The following is a 19,635-nucleotide window of genomic DNA, read 5'->3' as shown; positions in this document are numbered from 1 at the left end:
TTCTTCTCTTTGGAGCTCTGAAGAAAGATATTATTTGCTGTCGATTTGTTTCGGACAAAGAGGTGCACGTTTGCGTACAAGCAGAATTCCGTAGAAAACTGCAAACATTTTTCCTTGAAGGCATTGACCGTCCGTCCCATAGCGGGATAAATGTATTAACAGTTATGGCGGTTACGTTTTAAGTAATAAACGGTTTACTTTTTCCATTTGTTTTGAGTGTCACTTATATACGATGATTTACTTTATAGATTATAAGACTCGACGTGACAATATACATTCGTTGACCTATTAAATATTTTTCCACCCTTTACATTTTAGTCGTATTAATGTTTAAAGTGAAACTTCCTGGCAGATTAAAACTGTGTGCGCCGACCGAGACTCGAACTCGGGACCTTTGCCTTTCGCGGGCAAGTGCTCTACCAACTGAGCTACCGAAGCACGACTCACGCCCGGCCCCCACAGCTCGCCTTCCGCCAGGACCTCGTCTCCTACCTTCCAAACTTTACAGAAGCTCTCCTGCGAAAGGCAAAGGTCCCGAGTTCGAGTCTCGGTCGGCGCACACAGTTTTAATCTGCCAGGAAGTTTCATATCAGCGCACACTCCGCTGCAGAGTGAAAATCTCATTCTGGAAACATCCCTCAGGCTGTGGCTAAGCCATGTCTCCGCAATATCCTTTCTTTCAGGAGTGCTAGTTCTGCATGGTTCGCAGGAGAGCTTCTGTAAAGTTTGGAAGGTAGGAGACGAGGTCCTGGCGGAAGTAGAGCTGTGGGGGCCGGGCGTGAGTCGTGCTTCGGTAGCTCAGTTGGTAGAGCACTTGCCCGCGAAAGGCAAAGGTCCCGAGTTCGAGTCTCGGTCGGCGCACACAGTTTTAATCTGCCAGGAAGTTTCATATCAGCGCACACTCCGCTGCAGAGTGAAAATCTCATTCTGGAAACATCCCCCAGGCTGTGGCTAAGCCATGTCTCCGCAATATCCTTTCTTTCAGGAGTGCTAGTTCTGCATGGTTCGCAGGAGAGCTTCTGTAAAGTTTGGAAGGTAGGAGACGAGGTCCTGGCGGAAGTAGAGCTGTGGGGGCCGGGCGTGAGTCGTGCTTCGGTAGCTCAGTTGGTAGAGCACTTGCCCGCGAAAGGCAAAGGTCCCGAGTTCGAGTCTCGGTCGGCGCACACAGTTTTAATCTGCCAGGAAGTTTCATATCAGCGCACACTCCGCTGCAGAGTGAAAATCTCATTCTGGGAATGTTTAAAGTGTTGGATCACACTGTAACTAACCTGTTTCTACGGGTTATTTCGTTAAGATTATGGTCGCTACCGACTCTAACCATACAACTAATCAAAGGTTTGGCCGAGTCGGAAAATAAATTAATTTGATCAAAGACCAAAAACTCATAAGAATGCATACGTTGTGATGTCGCTCATAGGCGATGCGATGTAATTAATGGTATTGCCCGCACTGTTCACGAGAATCAAACATTTAAAATAAAATAGAAAGTGCATGAACACTGTGCATAAGATGAGCTCCCAGCAACACACCTGAAAATAAGACTTAATTAAAGCATTTGTTTTAAAAGAAAAGGGGAAACTAATCACTGGACCTGTGCGTAAGGAAACGAGATGGATGTGCCAACGGGAAAGCTACGAGGGGAGTGGCCTAGGTGCAAAAACGTAACCTCGGAATACAAGAGAAAATTGTGGATAAAATCATTTATTCCTAAGATATTGATATGAGGCATGTACACAATTCCTGATAATATTAATTCCTAAAACATTAAAGAAAAGCATCGATACATTCACCATTATAATCTACACCTAAAATCATTGGTGTGAATCATTTATACAACTGCTATTGCCTGATAACTGATCGCAATAACTCGTGAAACGGTACACGTTTCGCAGTACACCCGAGTGCCCACGTGGTTTGTGGAGACGCAATTTCTAGGTATTGTGGCCAAATTGCAACAATATCACATCACGCAGTCGTGAACAGTTAACTTCCTTTAAAACAAACATGAGGTCGGACAGTTAGTGATGACGGTAGCCCAACAAACTCTAATGTTCAACCACGTGGTTGGCTCCCCACGGACGAAAGATACATAAAGCAAGAAAAATTTACGAGAAGGCAAAGCTTTTAATATTTAGAAAAATAAAAGCGTATACAGGCACAGCTGAAGACAAACAGACATTCATTCAGAAGCGAGTGCTCACTTCTTATCGACACCTTTGTGTGGCGCTCTTCCGGCGGATACAAGTCTGCTACTGAAGCTTACTAAAAGAAAAATCTGCCAAAGTTTTGCATTCCTTGCTGCGACAAGGCAAAGTAATCATTCAGAGTTGAAAATCGAGACCAAAAGTTAACAGCGTTCTTTTTGCCAAGTAACAACGCGCCACGCGCTCAGTCTAACTCACCCTTCTTCGACTGGAGCACAGCTGTGGACGCTTCTCGTATCAGCGGCAGACTGCCTCCCTTTTTCCTCTCCAGCCTCTTCCACGCTCCGCGTGGCCCGGAAAACCCAAAGATGCCATTTCCACCACCAACCTAACGCAGGTGGATTTCTCATAAGTAGTACAAACCTCTTTGCCTACTTGACCACTATGAGAGTTGGTTATTCTGTACAACTGCTGCTGAATCTGTATGACTATCGCAGACTTTCTGCAGCAGACTACGCCACCGTTTAGCAACGTGACACACAACCACATTAATTCAATCACACCACTATGAGAGTTATGAGAAAAGGGAAACAAGGGAAAGAAAGAGAAATGTTAATGAAAATGGGGTACCGGACTAATGAAAGGTGGCTACAGGACCCTTTCAACACATGAAATTTTAGTGACGAAAAAGTCATTTTTGTTTTAGAAAAAGTTTTGATGGGATCATAAATGTGTACAAACTTGAACTTGTTCATCAACTAATCCAGTTTTCTTAAAGAATCTGTCAACATGGGACTTGCTGAAACCTCGTGCTCGCTATTAACTCGTGGATTCAGCTGTACTCAGCCGTAAGTGTAATTATGTCATTTCATAATATCAAAGCAAAAGTTTTCCTGCCTTTTACTGTAGTTTTATGGATCCGGTTCTTTATTGACACTCCTGGATGGCGCGCGCATACGCACACTGCTTTCGGGATACAGTGAGGTGCTCCGGCCATTAATTAAATCCGCCCGGTGGACAAAAGATGAGCGCTGGTGAGCAGGTCAACCTGGTGTGGGTTGTAGGCGGTTTCCAACGTCTGACAAGGTGATTAGCGGGCCTGTACCCCCCGCTTCAATTACTTTTGTACCTTCTCACACTTTCACGTGGGATAATACTTGCCGCAGACAGACAGCTTAAAGGATGGCGACAGGAAGAGCATCCGCTATCCTGTACCACTAACAATTCCAAATACAATAACCAACATGCCGACCCTGTGACGTTACGAGGTAGAGGCCAGGTGTGTGCCTGCATATTTGTATACTAGATTCAAGAACTCGTCTTTACAGAAAAGTGTAAAGGGGCTATCCAAATATTTAACATGATCCTACGACACCGCTTCCTGTTCATCGCTGAATGTTATTGGAAAAATCTTATTATTTCGTCCAACAAGTTTCACGATTACGTTTTCGTTTTCTCATAAAGCTTTATTTCCATATCATAATGAACTTCTTGAAACAAAATGTCTCATCGCTCTTCGGAGTATCCTACCTCGGGCATGGCTGTGTGTGATGTCCTTAGGTTAGTTAGGTTTAAGTAGTTCTAAGTTCTAGGGGACTGATGACCACAGCAGTTGAGTCCCATAGTGCTCAGAGCCATTTGAACCATCTTCGGAGTATCATTTCAAGAAGTCTGACTTCTACCACGGCTATCTTCAACTAATTTTTACTACATTTACGACCATGCTCCGCCTTCGTCTGGTAAATAGAATGTAAAAAATTATATTTTCATATTATACATTTTGTTCGTAAAACCCAAAACTGCTTTGTCTGGTAGAACCAGAACGTATTGCTGTGGTGGTGTAACAACAACAACTGTACATATAATAATTTTTTTCTTCTGATTTTCGATAAATTAGTGTAAGCAATGTTTTGATTTCATTTCTTTTTATTTTCGTGCCATTATGTTAAAGAAACTGTAAGCAACTTTCGATGTGAATATTAATATTTATGTCAAATTTCAAGCAATGCTGTAACAGAATTGAAGTGTAACCTATGTTGGATCTATTGTAATATGTTTAAAATTGTAATTGTGCGTCTGGTCCATACGTAGGTAATGTATTAGGATATGTGGAATGTAAAACCTTTGGTGAATACCCTATCTGTAGGGGAGCGGTAAAAGGTGGATGGCAGGCGAGCGCAGGAAAATGCACACGGGCGCGGCACGGCATAACGGGCTCAGCAATATAGTCGGAGTTGGGCATCGGTCTGAGAAACACGCTCTGGATCGAGGAGGCTCTCCTGGAAAACGTGATCTCATAGAGCCTCGGATGTGCCATTTCCGACGACTACACAGCATGGCTATATCTTATAGGCACTAAATTGAAAAGGATTGCGACGCTAAGAAGAAGCAAAGTGCCGATACACCAAGAGCCATAGCTGTGATTGTTTGTGTGCTGTGCGCCTCGCCATCTCGCCGCCCGCCAACCGCCGCATCGACACGAACAGGTTGAATCTTTAGAACTGTATTCGTGTGGACCAGTGTTAATTTTGTTCCTGACTGTTCAATAACAACTTAACTTTTACCAGAATTGTCCTATCAATTAATTATCCTCATCACTAACCTAGACAGGGTCCTTTCCACATGTTGTGCAATCCGAGTGTCCCGAAATGAAGATTTAAAGTTTATGTTAATAAGAATTACTTGCAGACCTATCCATGCTAGAAAGATGTTTAAGGAGCTTTATTGTTAATGAAAATATAAGCAAAGAACAAAGGTGTGACAAAGTTGGAAGATAATTTTGGAATTGGTTCAGAAATGAAGCTTAATTAATTTGAGACAAAAATAATGGTAGTTAAATGAGGAAGTAATAAGACAAAAAGAGTAGTAACTCATATATTGTAAATCTTGAGTGCTTAATGCTTCCAATAGTTAATAGTTTCAACACAGTGATCATAACAGTTTCAGGGTCCCCCCTTCCACTTTTTTCTTTTCTATCCATTTAAATTCTGAAGTGTACTGAACTGATTTGACCAGCAAAGTTAAAGTCAATATAAAACCTAAATTTATCAGTGTTTTACCCTTATTAAAATTGACATTGTATGTGTGTTTCAAAAGTGCTATTTCTAGGGTAACCTATGCCCGATTCAAGTCGGATCAATAGGCAAAACGCAGTTTGTAGTAATCATTAGAGTGTAATGTTGTGTATTCATAGCTTGTCCAAATTAGTACAGAAAGTGAAAATATTAGTTCAGTAGATTTTTCTGGTTCTAAAATTTTCCATATAATGCAGTATTACTACGTGTTGTTATGCTTGTACGTACACACACTTGTACAAGGAAAAAACTCACTTAATGCCTAATTAGACCGGCGACCGTATTATTAACAGTTTATTAGCATCTGCGGTGTTGTTTCTTGTCCGTCCTAACGCGTAGTTGCACTTTAGACTTGCTTGACGTATCATTGTTGTTACTGAGTGGGTGTAAGTCTGATTTTGCCTCCATTCAGGTACACGCGGTCAACATATTTACTAAAATCCTTTCTTATAAGGTGAAGCCCGTCAACTTACCATAGTACAGGCTTTAAAGAGTTAACGTACGCCTGAGCGTAGACCGTTAAAAGTGGCTTCCCGGTGACAGGACATCCAGTGTTTGTCGTTCACAAATTAATGTGAATACCGAACAGTGGATGTTCAGTGGCTCGAATTGCAATAATAGTTAGTAAAGTAAATGGCAGTGAACGTCAAGTACGATAGTGTGGTGTAATTTGCGTTCAGTATGGACAAGAATGTAGAAACAGTAGATGTGCCGAGCGTAATGGAAAATGCGGCTGGCAGTAGCAGGAGTTTACGCGGCCAGATAACAGATTGCGTTAGCGGAAGACAATTGGCGTACAATCAAGATCATGAACACGTTAACGAACAGATTGAAATGTCGAGATCGTCTCGAACACAGCAAGGGATAAAACAGGAAGTAGAAGGTGACTTCGTAGATGATAGTGGGTATGTGAATGAATCCACTGACATGTTTGATTCACCACAGATAAAGAAAGAACCGAAAGAAACTTCTGAAGTAGGATCGGAACACACAGATTCCGTAGGACAAAACAGTGTGAAAATTTTAAGCATGAACGATTTATTTGAACAATTAACCAAACAAATTGCAGCACAGAATGATCAGCTTCAAAAGCAAGTCGGTAGTCAGATTAGTCAGCTTAAAACACACGTTTCCGAGCAGCTTAAAACACAGAACGAGCAGCTTAAAACACAAATTGGTCAAATTAAAGCACAGGTCGAAGATCAAGGAATTAAAATTAGTAAACAAATAGAACAGGTAGAACAAAAAGTGGGTAATTTAAGTTCTGTGGTAAATACTATGAAATTTGAAATTGACACCATTAACAAAAATATGGATACTATGCAGGGGGAAATTGGTAACATTAACAGTAGGTTCGATGTTGAAATTCTCAACATCCAAGAGAAAGTAGAGCCTCTGGTTGAAACAAAAGTAGACGAAAAAGTTTTCGGTCTTAAAACTGAAATCGTAAACGAATGTCAACACGGAATCTCACAGTTGAATAAGGCAGTTTCAGACACTGAAAGAGATTTAGGTGAGAAAGTTACCGGATGTGTACAAAAATGTGAACAAAATACTTCGAAAATTCAAGGCAAAATTTTCGATCTTGAGAGTAAAATTAAAGATAGACCTGGTGTTGTCTGTAATGGCACACCAATTACGAAGCTGTTAGAAGATGAGGAACGCTTCGATCCCGCCAAGAAACTTAACGGATGGCATCCGTTAGATTTCATCAAAAATTGCGAGAGAATATTTCCTGAACACTTGTCTGATCAGGAAAAGATAAACGTAGTAATTAGCGCCTTAGCAGGTGACGCTAAGCGCTGGGGAATTAATTTGAATACCGAACGAATGACGTTCGAAGATTTTAAGCAAAAATTTACGGAAGAATATTGGTCCGAACAAAAACAGGATCATTTATGGCGCGAGTTTATCATGGCCAAGCTTCATGATAACAAGGGCAGGAATTCTTTCAAAGATTTCTGCGAATATTGGTACCGAAAATTGACACATTTAAGAGGTAGGAGATCAGATTCAGAAATTATCGCCGGCCGCGGTGGTCTCGCGGTTCTAGGCGCGCAGTCCGGAACCGCGCGACTGCTACGGTCGCAGGTTCGAATCCTGCCTCGGGCATGGATGTGTGTGCTGTCCTTAGGTTAGTTAGGTTTAAGTAGTTCTAAGTTCTAGGGGACTGATGACCATAGATGTTAAGTCCCATAGTGCTCAGAGCCATTTGAACCATCAGAAATTATCTGGCAGCTATATAAAAAGCTTCCAGAAAATTCAAAGAGATACGTGGGAAGCAATCATCGCAGCTTCCAAGCATTTCTAGAAAGGGTCGAAGACGAAGACCGCTGGCGCGAAAGTCGTGCCAATTATCAAAATTTTGGTAACCGAAATAACCGTAATAATGACGAGAGAAATGACGGCGAAGGTTTTCGCGTCAACATAATACAGAGAGGTAGAGGTAGAGGAAGAGGAAGTTATCCAGGTCGCGGTAGAGGGTATACCGCGCAAAATAATAACGACGCGGGAAACTGATTTCCGCGAACGTTGCGGGCCAAACGGAAGCGGACAATATATACCGGCCCCGAGTTAAGAAAAGTTACCGAATTGACAGTAATGTTATGAGACAGGTTAGAGACAGGCGTGGAACGACGCAACGTGTTGTTGCGAAACAAGCGTCAGGTGCGAGCGCGAATGACTCATCTTTGCCGCGCAGAGCAATACTTGTTAACAGGCGAGTGGAGCATCAGAGGGCAACGGCCCAGCCTAGCAGAACAGCTGTTCAGGGAGAAGCCGCTAGCAATGCGGCAGCATTAGATATGAACGTTGCCGTAAGAACTGGTGAATACATTATGAGTGGTAATTCCATGGCGAAGGAAATAATATATGAAACTGTGGATACACAGAGAGGTGCGGATAGCAGTGTTTGCAATGAAGTAAAAAGAGAGAATGAATTAGCAGAAGTAAGTAATTGGCGTGTGCAGATCGATGATCTGTACAAGGGCCTAAATCAATGTGAGTGGGAGGATTTTAAGAAGGAGTATGAGGCAAGGAAGTTAATTAGTGAAAAAGGAGGTAGTAGGGACGTCGATAAGGTGACGTGGCCCAAATTTGAAGAGGAGAGAGTAAATAGCGCCGCGCAAAGTACGCGTGCTGCCGATAGGACGAAGGTGAAAAATAGGCAGGAATTGGAGGATGAAATCCTTAGCATTGACGAGGAAGTAACTTCTGTTAACAATCCGCCAACAATACTAGCTGCTACCGAAAGGCACCATGGGGAAGGGACAAGTGATTACCTGAAAGTAATTGAAGTCCACGAGGATTACATGAAACATGAATTAACAGTAGATGTGAGTAACGCTGATGATGAGGACGTTTTGCCGAAAGAGGATACTGAGTTAAAATCTAAACCTGACGAAAACGCAGAGGAAGAACTTAGTGCCTGTCTCAGAAAAGCTTTTATATTAGAACCTGAAAGCGATCTAGAATGGTCGGATTCGGACGATAGTTCAAGTGACGAATATTTCGGTATGGGTGAAAATAATGGGGATGCAGCTAATTGGGATATTGTACCTAATGATGACGAAGTTTCAAAACAAAATCCAGATGTTGAGACTGAACAAAGAAAGAAAGAGCCACCGGACGACTCAGTGTTTATTTTACAAAGAGTAAAAGTAAGCAAGGACTTTGAACTCCAGAAACCGAAAAAGCCGCCAGATATAATTGGTTCACAGGTCAGGAACGTATCTTGGGACAATGTGACAGTCGACCAAGATGCGTTGCGGTAAAAACAGGAAGGGGCATGATTTAGAGTCTGGGGCAGATTTACACTCCTGGAAATGGAAAAAAGAACACATTGACACCGGTGTGTCAGACCCACCATACTTGCTCCGGACACTGCGAGAGGGCTGTACAAGCAATGATCACACGCACGGCACAGCGGACACACCAGGAACCGCGGTGTTGGCCGTCGAATGGCGCTAGCTGCGCAGCATTTGTGCACCGCCGCCGTCAGTGTCAGCCAGTTTGCCGTGGCATACGGAGCTCCATCGCAGTCTTTAACACTGTTAGCATGCCGCGACAGCGTGGACGTGAACCGTATGTGCAGTTGACGGACTTTGAGCGAGGGCGTATAGTGGGCATGCGGGAGGCAGGGTGGACGTACCGCCGAATTGCTCAACACGTGGGGCGTGAGCTCTCCACAGTACATCGATGTTGTCGCCAGTGGTCGGCGGAAGGTGCACGTGCCCGTCGACCTGGGACCGGACCGCAGCGACGCACGGATGCACGCCAAGACCGTAGGATCCTACGCAGTGCCGTAGGGGACCGCACCGCCACTTCCCAGCAAATTAGGGATACTGTTGCTCCTGGGGTATCGGCGAGGACCATTCGCAACCGTCTCCATGATGCTGGGCTACGGTCCCGCACACCGTTAGGCCGTCTTCCGCTCACGCCCCAACATCGTGCAGCCCGCCTCCAGTGGTGTCGCGACAGGCGTGAATGGAGGGACGAATGGAGACGTGTCGTCTTCAGCGATGAGAGTCGCTTCTACCTTGGTGCCAATGATGGTCGTATGCGTGTTTGGCGCCGTGCAGGTGAGCGCCACAATCAGGACTGCATACGACCGAGGCACACAGGGCCAACACCCGGCATCATGGTGTGGGGAGCGATCTCCTACACTGGCCGTACACCACTGGTGATCGTCGAGGGGACACTGAATAGTGCACGGTACATCCAAACCGTCATCGAACCCATTGTTCTACCATTCCTAGACCGGCAAGGGAACTTGCTGTTCCAACAGGACAATGCACGTCCGCATGTATCCCGTGCCACCCAACGTGCTCTAGAAGGTGTAAGTCAACTACCCTGGCCAGCAAGATCTCCGGATCTGTCCCCCATTGAGCATGTTTGGGACTGGATGAAGCGTCTTCTCACGCGGTCTGCACGTCCAGCACGAACGCTGGTCCAACTGAGGCGCCAGGTAGAAATGGCATGGCAAGCCGTTCCACAGGACTACATCCAGCATCTCTACGATCGTCTCCATGGGAGAATAGCAGCCTGCATTGCTGCGAAAGGTGGATATACACTGTACTAGTGCCGACATTGTGCATGCTCTATTGCCTGTGTCTATGTGCCTGTGGTTCTGTCAGTGTGATCATGTGATGTATCTGACCCCAGGAATGTGTCAATAAAGTTTCCCCTTCCTGGGACAATGAATTCACGGTGTTCTTATTTCAGTTTCCAGGAGTGTATATCGGATTTTGAGAATGTCATGAACACCTTACATCATGAAACTACTTGGTTCCCACCGGAAGAAATTTTGTTATGCAGCAGGAGTAAAAGTTTAATTGAAGAAAAACTAGAGTTTCCACCTTGTACAAGTTTGGGGTTGAGTCAAAAGAAAGAATTAGTCAGAAAAAGGGCAAAGCAAAAAAGCTGAATCTAGATCTAAAAGACACGATAAAAATCTGAAAGTTTCAAAATTTTAAATTGGGGATTATGTTGTTTTAAAAACCCACGAAAAGTCTAGTGAATGGAACCATGAAATTTCCAAATTTAAATATATTTATAATGGGCCGTATATAATACAGAACACTCCACACGATAATGCTTACTACCTGATCTACCCAAAATCCAAAAAACCTTTAGGTGTAAGAAATGTTGTGGACCTGAAACTGTATGTTCCTAGGAGTGAGTAACATAAGTACACTCCGAAAGCAATGTGTAGTAAATGTGCTGTATCCTATGCTAAAACTATTTTATTCCAAATGTAACAAATCTTTGTAAATGTATGTACACCATTGACAGTGTGCTAATGTAGTTATGTGAGTTTCAGATTACCAAATGCACTATAAATGTAAGAATGTATGGAGAAAAGGACTGAAAAGGAACGGGTAAATGCCGAAAACCAAAGTGGACAGTATATGGGTCATAATATAAAGGACTGCCAAACACCAATGAGGGCAGATAAATAGTCAATGGAGAATTGTAAGTGAGATACAGGAGATGTGACAATATGAGGTGAAAAGGACTGCCCAAATCTGAATAATAGGCAGCAAATGTGTGTAGTAATTTTCTGAATATTATTGTGTGTTTTTTTTTAGTAAGTAAGGAAATGGACTGCCATTCAATGCAAGCAGCAATAAATTGTATTATAGTGTATACAGATATTTGCATTTGCTTCTGTAGTTAAATGTTTGTGTTCCAGATTTGAAATTATTTCTTTGAGAAATTTAGTAAAAATGAGTAATTTGCTATTTTAATAATGTTTTGATGGGAGGTAGGACTGTGCAAAAGGCACTTAAGTAAATGATAAGTAAATGTTCTCGATATGTTAAAAAGTATAGACCTATATAATGTGAGTGAAAGGAAGTATGTGGTATAAATTTTTTTGGACATTCACATAAAGATTCAGAACCATTGTATAAATGTAAAATTTTGTGTTCCCATAAAATTTGTTCTTAGTAAAATTTACTGGAAACAAGGGCATGTGTAACAACAACAACTGTACATATAATAATTTTTTTCTTCTGATTTTCGATAAATTAGTGTAAGCAATGTTTTGATTTCATTTCTTTTTATTTTCGTGTCATTATGTTAAAGAAACTGTAAGCAACTTTCGATGTGAATATTAATATTTATGTCAAATTTCAAGCAATGCTGTAACAGAATTGAAGTGTAACCTATGTTGGATCTATTGTAATATGTTTAAAATTGTAATTGTACGTCTGGTCCATACGTAGGTAATGTATTAGGATATGTGGAATGTAAAACCTTTGGTCAATACTCTATCTGTAGGGGAGCGGTAAAAGGTGGATGGCAGGCGAGCGCGGGAAAATGCACACGGGCGCGGCACGGCATAACGGGCTCAGCAATATAGTCGGAGTTGGGCATCGGTCTGAGAAACACGCTCTGGATCGAGGAGACTCTCCTGGAAAACGTGATCTCATAGAGCCTCGGATGTGCCATTTCCGACGACTACACAGCATGGCTATATGTTATAGGCAATAAATTGAAAAGGATTGCGACGCTAAGAAGAAGCAAAGTGCCGATACACCAAGAGCCATAGCTGTGATTGTTTGTGTGCTGTGCGCCTCGCCATCTCGCCGCCCGCCAACCGCCGCATCGACACGAACAGGTTGAATCTTTAGAATTGTATTCGTGTGGACCAGTGTTAATTTTGTTCCTGACTGCTCAATAACAACTTAACTTTTACCAGAATTGTCCTATCAATTAATTATCCTCATCACTAACCTAGACAGGGTCCTTTCCACATGTTGTGCAATCCGAGTGTCCCGAAATGAAGATTTAAAGTTTATGTTAATAAGAATTACTTGCAGACCTATCCATGCTAGAAAGATGTTTAAGGAGCTTTATTGTTAATGAAAATATAAGCAAAGAACAAAGGTGTGACAAAGTTGGAAGATAATTTTGGAATTGGTTCAGAAATGAAGCTTAATTAATTTGAGACAAAAATAATGGTAGTTAAATGAGGAAGTAATAAGACAAAAAGTAGTAACTCATATATTGTAAATCTTGAGTGCTTAATGCTTCCAATAGTTAATAGTTTCAATACAGTGATCATAACAGTTTCAGGGTCCCCCCTCCACTTTTTTCTTTTCTATCCATTTAAATTCTGAAGTGTACTGAACTGATTTGACCAGCAAAGTTAAAGTCAATATAAAACCTAAATTTATCAGTGTTTTACCCTTATTAAAATTGACATTGTATGTGTGTTTCAAAAGTGCTATTTCTAGGGTAACCTATGCCCGATCTCAGTCGGATCAATAGGCAAAACGCAGTTTGTAGTAATCATTAGAGTGTAATGTTGTGTATTCATAGCTTGTCCAAATTAGTACAGAAAGTGAAAATATTAGTTCAGTAGATTTCTCTGGTTCTAAAATTTTCCATATAATGCAGTATTACTACGTGTTGTTATGCTTGTCCGTACACACACTTGAACAAGGAAAAAACTCACTTAATGCCTAATTAGACTGGCGACCGTATTATTAACAGTTTATTAGCATCTGCGGTGTTGTTTCTTGTCCGTCCTAACGCGTAGTTGCACTTTAGACTTGCTTGACGTATCATTGTTGTTACTGAGTGGGTGTAAGTCTGATTTTGCCTCCATTCAGTTACACGCGGTCAACATATTTACTAAAATCCTTTCTTATAAGGTGAAGCCCGTCAACTTACCATAGTACAGGCTTTAAAGAGTTAACGTACGCCCGAGCGTAGACGTTACAGTGGCTTAAAATAACCTGTTATTACACGGCCCAAACGTGACAGCCTACGATATAGAAAAGTTACAGAATAATATTTGTTTAAAGAACTGCATTTTGAACCGTCAGCCGTATAAATGGACCTTTGCCCTCTAAAGGTTTCGGTCTCTCAGATCTCCATCACAGGAAGACAAGGCAAAAAAAGGTCAGATAGAAAAGCTATTCCAAACGTGTAGGAACTGGAATCACTCTTCATTACTGTTCCTACACTTTCGTGACAAATCTGTTGTTATTTAAGATCATGATCATTATTAGATGGTCATGTATAGTTAAGTGGCAACGGCCTTGCCGCAGCGGATACACCGGTTCCCGTCGGATCACTGAAGTTAAGCGCTGTCGGGCGTGGCCGGCATTTGGATGGGAGACCATCCGGGCCGCCAAGTGCTGTTGCAATTTTCGGGATGCACTCAGCCTCGAAATGCCAATTGAGGAGCTACTCGACCGAATAGTAGTGCCTCCGGTCGAAGAAAACCATCATAACGACCGGGAGAGCGGTGTGCTGTCCACACGCCCCTCCTACGCGCATCCACAGCTGAGGATGATACGGCGGTCGGATGGTCCCGATTGGCCACTTGTGGCCTGAAGATGGAGTGCATGTATACTTACCGTAACTCTGTGGACTTTCAAACCTTCTAAGAGAAAGGTGAATTCTTTTTCCATCCGATGTTTTTGCGTTTTCTTCCTGTGATGATGGTCTGAGAGGCCAAAACCGGTAGAGAATAAAAGTTTCATTGTTCAACTGATGATTAAATAGGCAGTTCATTGTGTACTGACGTATGTAGAAAGTAACCTCGCTAAAATACTGAAGTATTTGTATCTGAAGACGCAATAAAAGTACAATATTACTTCCTTTCTTAACATAATACAACACTCGTAAGTTATTTTCGTGCATCGAAAAAATATCTCTAGGAACAGATAGCTTGTTGCCACTCCGAAAAACATAGTTGTTTTTGGTTCAGAATCGCGTGATTGAGATTGTCCTTCCTTAGTTCAAACTGCAGTGGCTCGAAGTGTGCTGTCACTGATGCTAGAGGTTAGAAACAATTCTTGTCTAATACAAGCCGCTGACAGATACAACCCAATCTTCCCACCTAATTGACTTACTGTCTTGTTACATGATGGTGTTCCGGAAACGATCCGACTCCATTTACATCGTCCATAGCAGAGAAAGCGCTGAGTAACGGGCATTTTTTTTTCAAGACCATTGAAAAATTTTAAAAATATATATCTTGTCAGTAAACATTTTTACAGCGTCGGAAGAGTACCTAAGATTAAATGGGTCGTCCTTACAACCATAGAAGATTTACCGAATAGAAATGGGAGGAAAGAAATTTGTGGCACAACTTTACTAAAAAGGAAGGAAACGGTTAGTAGGACACATTCTGCGGCGTCAAGTAATCGTCAGTTTGATAACAGCGGGAAGTGCAGGGAGAGTCAAAGCCTTGAATACAGTATCCAAGATGAAATGGATGTGGGTTGCACTAACTGCACATACATGAAGAGACCTACACAAAATAGTCTAGCATGGAGACCTGTACCAGGCCAGACTATAGCCTAAAGACCGCAAGCTAGAAACCTCAATATATCAATACAAGACTGTGCAACGTATAATAAATTTAACGCTCGTGTATTACGTCGTGAAACTTCACTAATGCAAGTTATTTGATGGAATTAAGGTAGTTGTTCAAATGCCTCTGAGCACTATGCGACTTAACTTCTGAGGTCATCAGTCGCCTAGAACTTACAACTAATTAAACCTAACTAACCTAAGGACATCACACACATCCATGCCCGCGGCAGGATTCGAACCTGCGACCGTAGCGGTCGCTCGGCTCCACACTGTAGCGCCTAGAACCGCACGACCGCCCCTGCCGGCGATGAAATTAAGGTAGTAAGTCAATGGAAAATGTAAATGCAGTAGAATCTTCTCCGAGGAAGAGAGGAAACAATGGCGTTCAAGAAAGAAAAAATAATCGGCAGGAAAACGAAGTAACGCCACAGAAAAGATACTGTGCTTTTTGCCACGTCTAAGAAACGTTGGAAGCAGATAAAATCCCTTATATACATATTGTTCTTAGATGCATTGCTTCTAACGTATAGGTATCTGTCCCTTTTTCGAAAACTACCTATACGAATTGCCTTACCTTTACCTAGGTTCCACGTACATTTTCCTAAATGTAGCTCTAGCCTTTAGTCTCTGTTTTAGTTTTTTTGGACATCAGTCTTCTGACTGGTAGACTTCTCTTGGCCAGGAATAGCCTTTTTGCCATTGCTTGTCTGCTATTGATGTCCTCCTTGCTCCGTCCGTCATTGGTTATTTTACTGCCGAGGTAGCAGAATTCCTTAACTTCATCTACTTCGTGACCATCAATCCTGATGTTAAATTTCTCGCTGTTCTCATTTCTGCTACTTCTCATTACCTTCGTCTTTCTTCGATTTACTCTCAATCCATATTCTGCACTCATTAGACTGTTCATTCCGTTCAGCAGATCTTGTAAGTCTTCCTCACTTTCACTTAAGATAGCAATGTCATTAGCGAATTGTATCATTGATTTCTTTCACCTAGTTTTAATTTCACTCCTGAATTTTTGTTTTATTTCCATCATTGCTTCCACGATGTACAGATTGAACACTGGGGGTGAAAGGCCACATCCTTGTCTTACAACCTTTTTAATACGAACACTTCTTTCTTGGTCGTCCACTCTTATTAGTCTCTTTTGGATGTTGTACATTTTGTATATGAACCGTCTCTCCCTATTGCGTACCCCGCCTTTTTTCAGAATTTCGAACATCTTGCACCATTTTACACGGTCGAATGCCTTTTCCAGGTCGACAAATCCTATGAACGTGTCTTGGTTGTTCTTTAATCTGGCTTCCATTATTAGCCGTAACTTCAGACTTGCCTCTCTCGTGTCTTTACCTTTTCTAAAGCCAAACTGATCGTCATCCAGCACATCCTCAATTTTCTTTTCCATTCATATGTATATTATTCTTGTCAGCAACTTGGATGCATGAACTGTTAAGCTGATTGTGCAATACTTCTCGCACTTGTCAGCTCTTGTGTTGATGATGCTTTTCCGAAAATCAGATGGTATGTCACCAGACTCATACATTCTACACACCAACGTGAATAGTCGTTTTGTTGCCATTTCCCCCAATGATTTTAGAAATTCTGGTGGAATGTTATCCATCGATTCTGCCTTATTTGATCTTAAGTCCTCCAAAGCTCTTTTAAAGTCTGAGTCTAATGCTGAATTCCCTATCTCTTCAAAATCTACTCCTGTTTCTTCTTCTGTCACATCAGACAAATCTTCCCCCTCATAAAGGCTTTCCAGCTATCCGCTCTTTCCTCTGCATTTAACAGAGGAATTCCCGTTGCACTCTTAATGTTATCACTCCTACTTTTAATGTCACCAAAGATTGTTTTAATATTCCTGTATGCTGCGTCTGTCCTTCCGACCATCATTTCGTTTTCGGTATCTTCACATTTTTCCTGCAGCCATTTCGTCTTAGCTTTCCTGCACTTCCTATTTATTTCATTCCTCAGCGACTTGTATTTCTGTATTCCTGTGTTTCAAGAAACATTTTTGTACTTCCTCCATTCATCGACGAGTTGAAGTATTTCTCTGTTACCCATGGTTTCGTCGCAGTTACCTTGTTTGTACCTATGTTTTCCTTCCCAACTTCTGTGATGGCGCTTTTTAGAGAAGTCCTTTCCTCAAAAATGGTTCCAATGCCGCTGAGCACTATGGGACTTAACATCTGAGGTCATCAGTCCCCTAGAATTTAGAACTACTTAAACCTAACTAACCTAAGAACATCACACACATCAATGCCCGAGGCAGAATTCGAACCTGCGACCGTAGCAGTCGCTCGGTTCCGTACTGAAGGGCCAAGAACCGCTGAGCCACCGCGGCTGGCTGTCCTTTCCTCTTCAACTGTACTGCCTACTGATCTATTGCTTATTGCTGTATGTATAGCATTAGAGAACTTCAACCGTATCTCGTCATTCCTTAATATTTCCGTATCCCACTTCTTTGCGTATTTATTCTTCCTGACTAATGTCTTAAACTTCAGCCTACTCCTCATCACTACTATATTGTGATCTGAGTCTATATCTGCTCCTGGGTACACCTTGAATCTCTGTCTGACCGTTTACAGGCTGTATTGCCCTTTCAGTATCGTCATACACTTTTTCTCTGTCTTCATGTTCAGCTTGCGGCGTCGGCATGTATACCTGACCTACCGTTGTCGGTTTGCTGTCGATTCTGATCAGAACAACCTTGTCACTTAATTGTTCACAGTAACACACTCCCTGCCCTACCTTCCTATTCATAACGAATCCTACTCCCGTTACACCATTTTCATTACCATATACTCATTTGACCAGAAACCCTTGTCTGCTTTCCACTTCACTGACCGCTAGTATATCTAGTTTGAGATTTTTCATTTCCCTTTTCAGATTTTCTACTTTCCCTACCACGTTCAAGCTTCTGACATTCCACGCCCAGACTCGTAGAACGTTATCCTTTCGTTGATTATTCAATCTTTTTCTCATGGTAACCTCCCCCATTGGGAGTCCCCTCCGAATGAGGGACTATCCCAGAATCTTTTGCCAAAGGAGAGATCATTATGACACTTCTTCAATTACAGGCCACATGTCCTGTGATACACGTTACGTGTCTTTAATGCAGTGGTTTCCATTGCCTCTTGCATCCTCATGCCGTTGATCATTGCTGATTCTTCCGCTTTTAGGGGCAGTTTCTCACCCCTAGGACAAGAGAGTGCCCTGAACCTCTGTCCGCTCCTCCGCCCTCTTTGAAAAAGGCCGTTGGCAGAATGAGGGTGACCTCTTATGCCGGATGTCTTCTGCCGCCAACGCTGTAATGCTGATCATTAATCAAAATTTAAGCAGCGTCGTGATCCGAACCCGGGACCGAAGACTTTTTGATTACGAATGAAAGACACTGCACCCTTTTTTTATTTTTTATTATGATTTTTTAAATCTCATTTTGTTCGCTTCCGTTCGTTGCATCAGCTCGGGGCGGACGCTGTAAGACACCTGTTTAAGTTCGCTGTTGATCGATTAATTCAGTTTTTTTTATTACAGAGGGCAGCTAACCCTCTGACGGAACACGCTGAGCTACCGTGTCGGCATCCCTCGACCACGCGTGCAAACTCGTGCTAATTCACAGATTCAGTAATCTCTGCTGGTAACGGGTGCAAACTCGTTTTCGTCTACTGGTCCCTTTTTGAGTCAGCTAAGTCAGTATTGCGTCAGCAAGTATCGTCAATGAATTCACATTCTTCTGGTAAACCTCTCTGATTTCTTCCCTCACAAGTGATTCTGTGACAACAACTATGAAGGTTCTCTGTCAATAATTACTCTAAATGTTTAACTTTAACGACATGCAAGACACTTTAAACACTTACTGTTTCGTCAGTTCTTTTTCCCACGATTTTCATGTTTTACTTTAATGCAGTAATGAACTCTAGACTTCCAGTTTCGGAGACCTCCTTCCGTTTCACCACCATCGATATTGTTATTTAGGGTGACGTCTTAAGAGAGGTGACGTCTTAAGAAAGGTGAGTATGTAACATTGGTAAAATTTTTGTTTCGCTGTACCGCATCATCTTGGTGTTCCAGTCAAGCCATAACGACGTTTGTTGTTAAGTCGTATTTTTATATCGCACTTAGAATGCTTCCGAGTGGTTCAAGACCCATGATAGACTGGCACTTCCTACGAATATTAAAGCTAATCGTACAGGCGAGAGACCCGAGTTCTATGTGCATATTGCACACGAACACTACCTGTTGTTCAATTAATGTAGCCCGTCACGCACTAGCGGCGACGGATGTAACAGATTGTTCAAGGTATTTTACGATGAGCCCTAATATTGATCTCCTCTCTTTACAAAATCGGTAGCTATCATAGTGCTAATTCACAGATTCAGTATTCTCTGCCGGTAACATAAAAAATGCAACATTCACCATAAAATGCAATAAAATATATCACTATTAGCTCAGCTGCTGTTTCAGCTCATATATTGTTTCGCAATCAAGGATCAATTGCAAAATCCAAGAATTATTTGTTTTTTACGATTGCCTACTTTGATGTGAGCTGCAAGACATCAGTACTAGTTGAAACT

General features: G+C 42.1%; 3 non-coding genes and 1 pseudogene across 3 annotated transcripts; 3 read left to right on the top strand and 1 right to left on the bottom strand.

Annotated features, from left to right (window-relative positions):
• Positions 1–364: 364 nt before the first annotated feature.
• Trnas-cga (transfer RNA serine (anticodon CGA)) lies at positions 365–438 on the bottom strand. The gene has a single exon. It is a non-coding gene; the product is annotated as a tRNA-Ser (tRNA).
• A 349-nt stretch (positions 439–787) lies between these two features.
• Positions 788–861, top strand: Trnas-cga (transfer RNA serine (anticodon CGA)). Its single transcript has one exon. It is a non-coding gene; the product is annotated as a tRNA-Ser (tRNA).
• Positions 862–1,089: 228 nt separating this feature from the next.
• On the top strand, positions 1,090–1,163 carry Trnas-cga (transfer RNA serine (anticodon CGA)). Its single transcript has one exon. It is a non-coding gene; the product is annotated as a tRNA-Ser (tRNA).
• Positions 1,164–13,760: 12,597 nt separating this feature from the next.
• Positions 13,761–13,878, top strand: LOC126253735 (5S ribosomal RNA; annotated as a pseudogene).
• The last annotated feature ends 5,757 nt before the right edge of the window (positions 13,879–19,635 follow it).

This window comes from Schistocerca nitens, chromosome 4, assembly GCF_023898315.1.
Source record: "Schistocerca nitens isolate TAMUIC-IGC-003100 chromosome 4, iqSchNite1.1, whole genome shotgun sequence".
In the NCBI taxonomy this organism is placed as follows: Eukaryota; Metazoa; Arthropoda; class Insecta; order Orthoptera; family Acrididae; genus Schistocerca; species Schistocerca nitens.
This window is presented reverse-complemented; position numbering and strand designations above follow the sequence as displayed.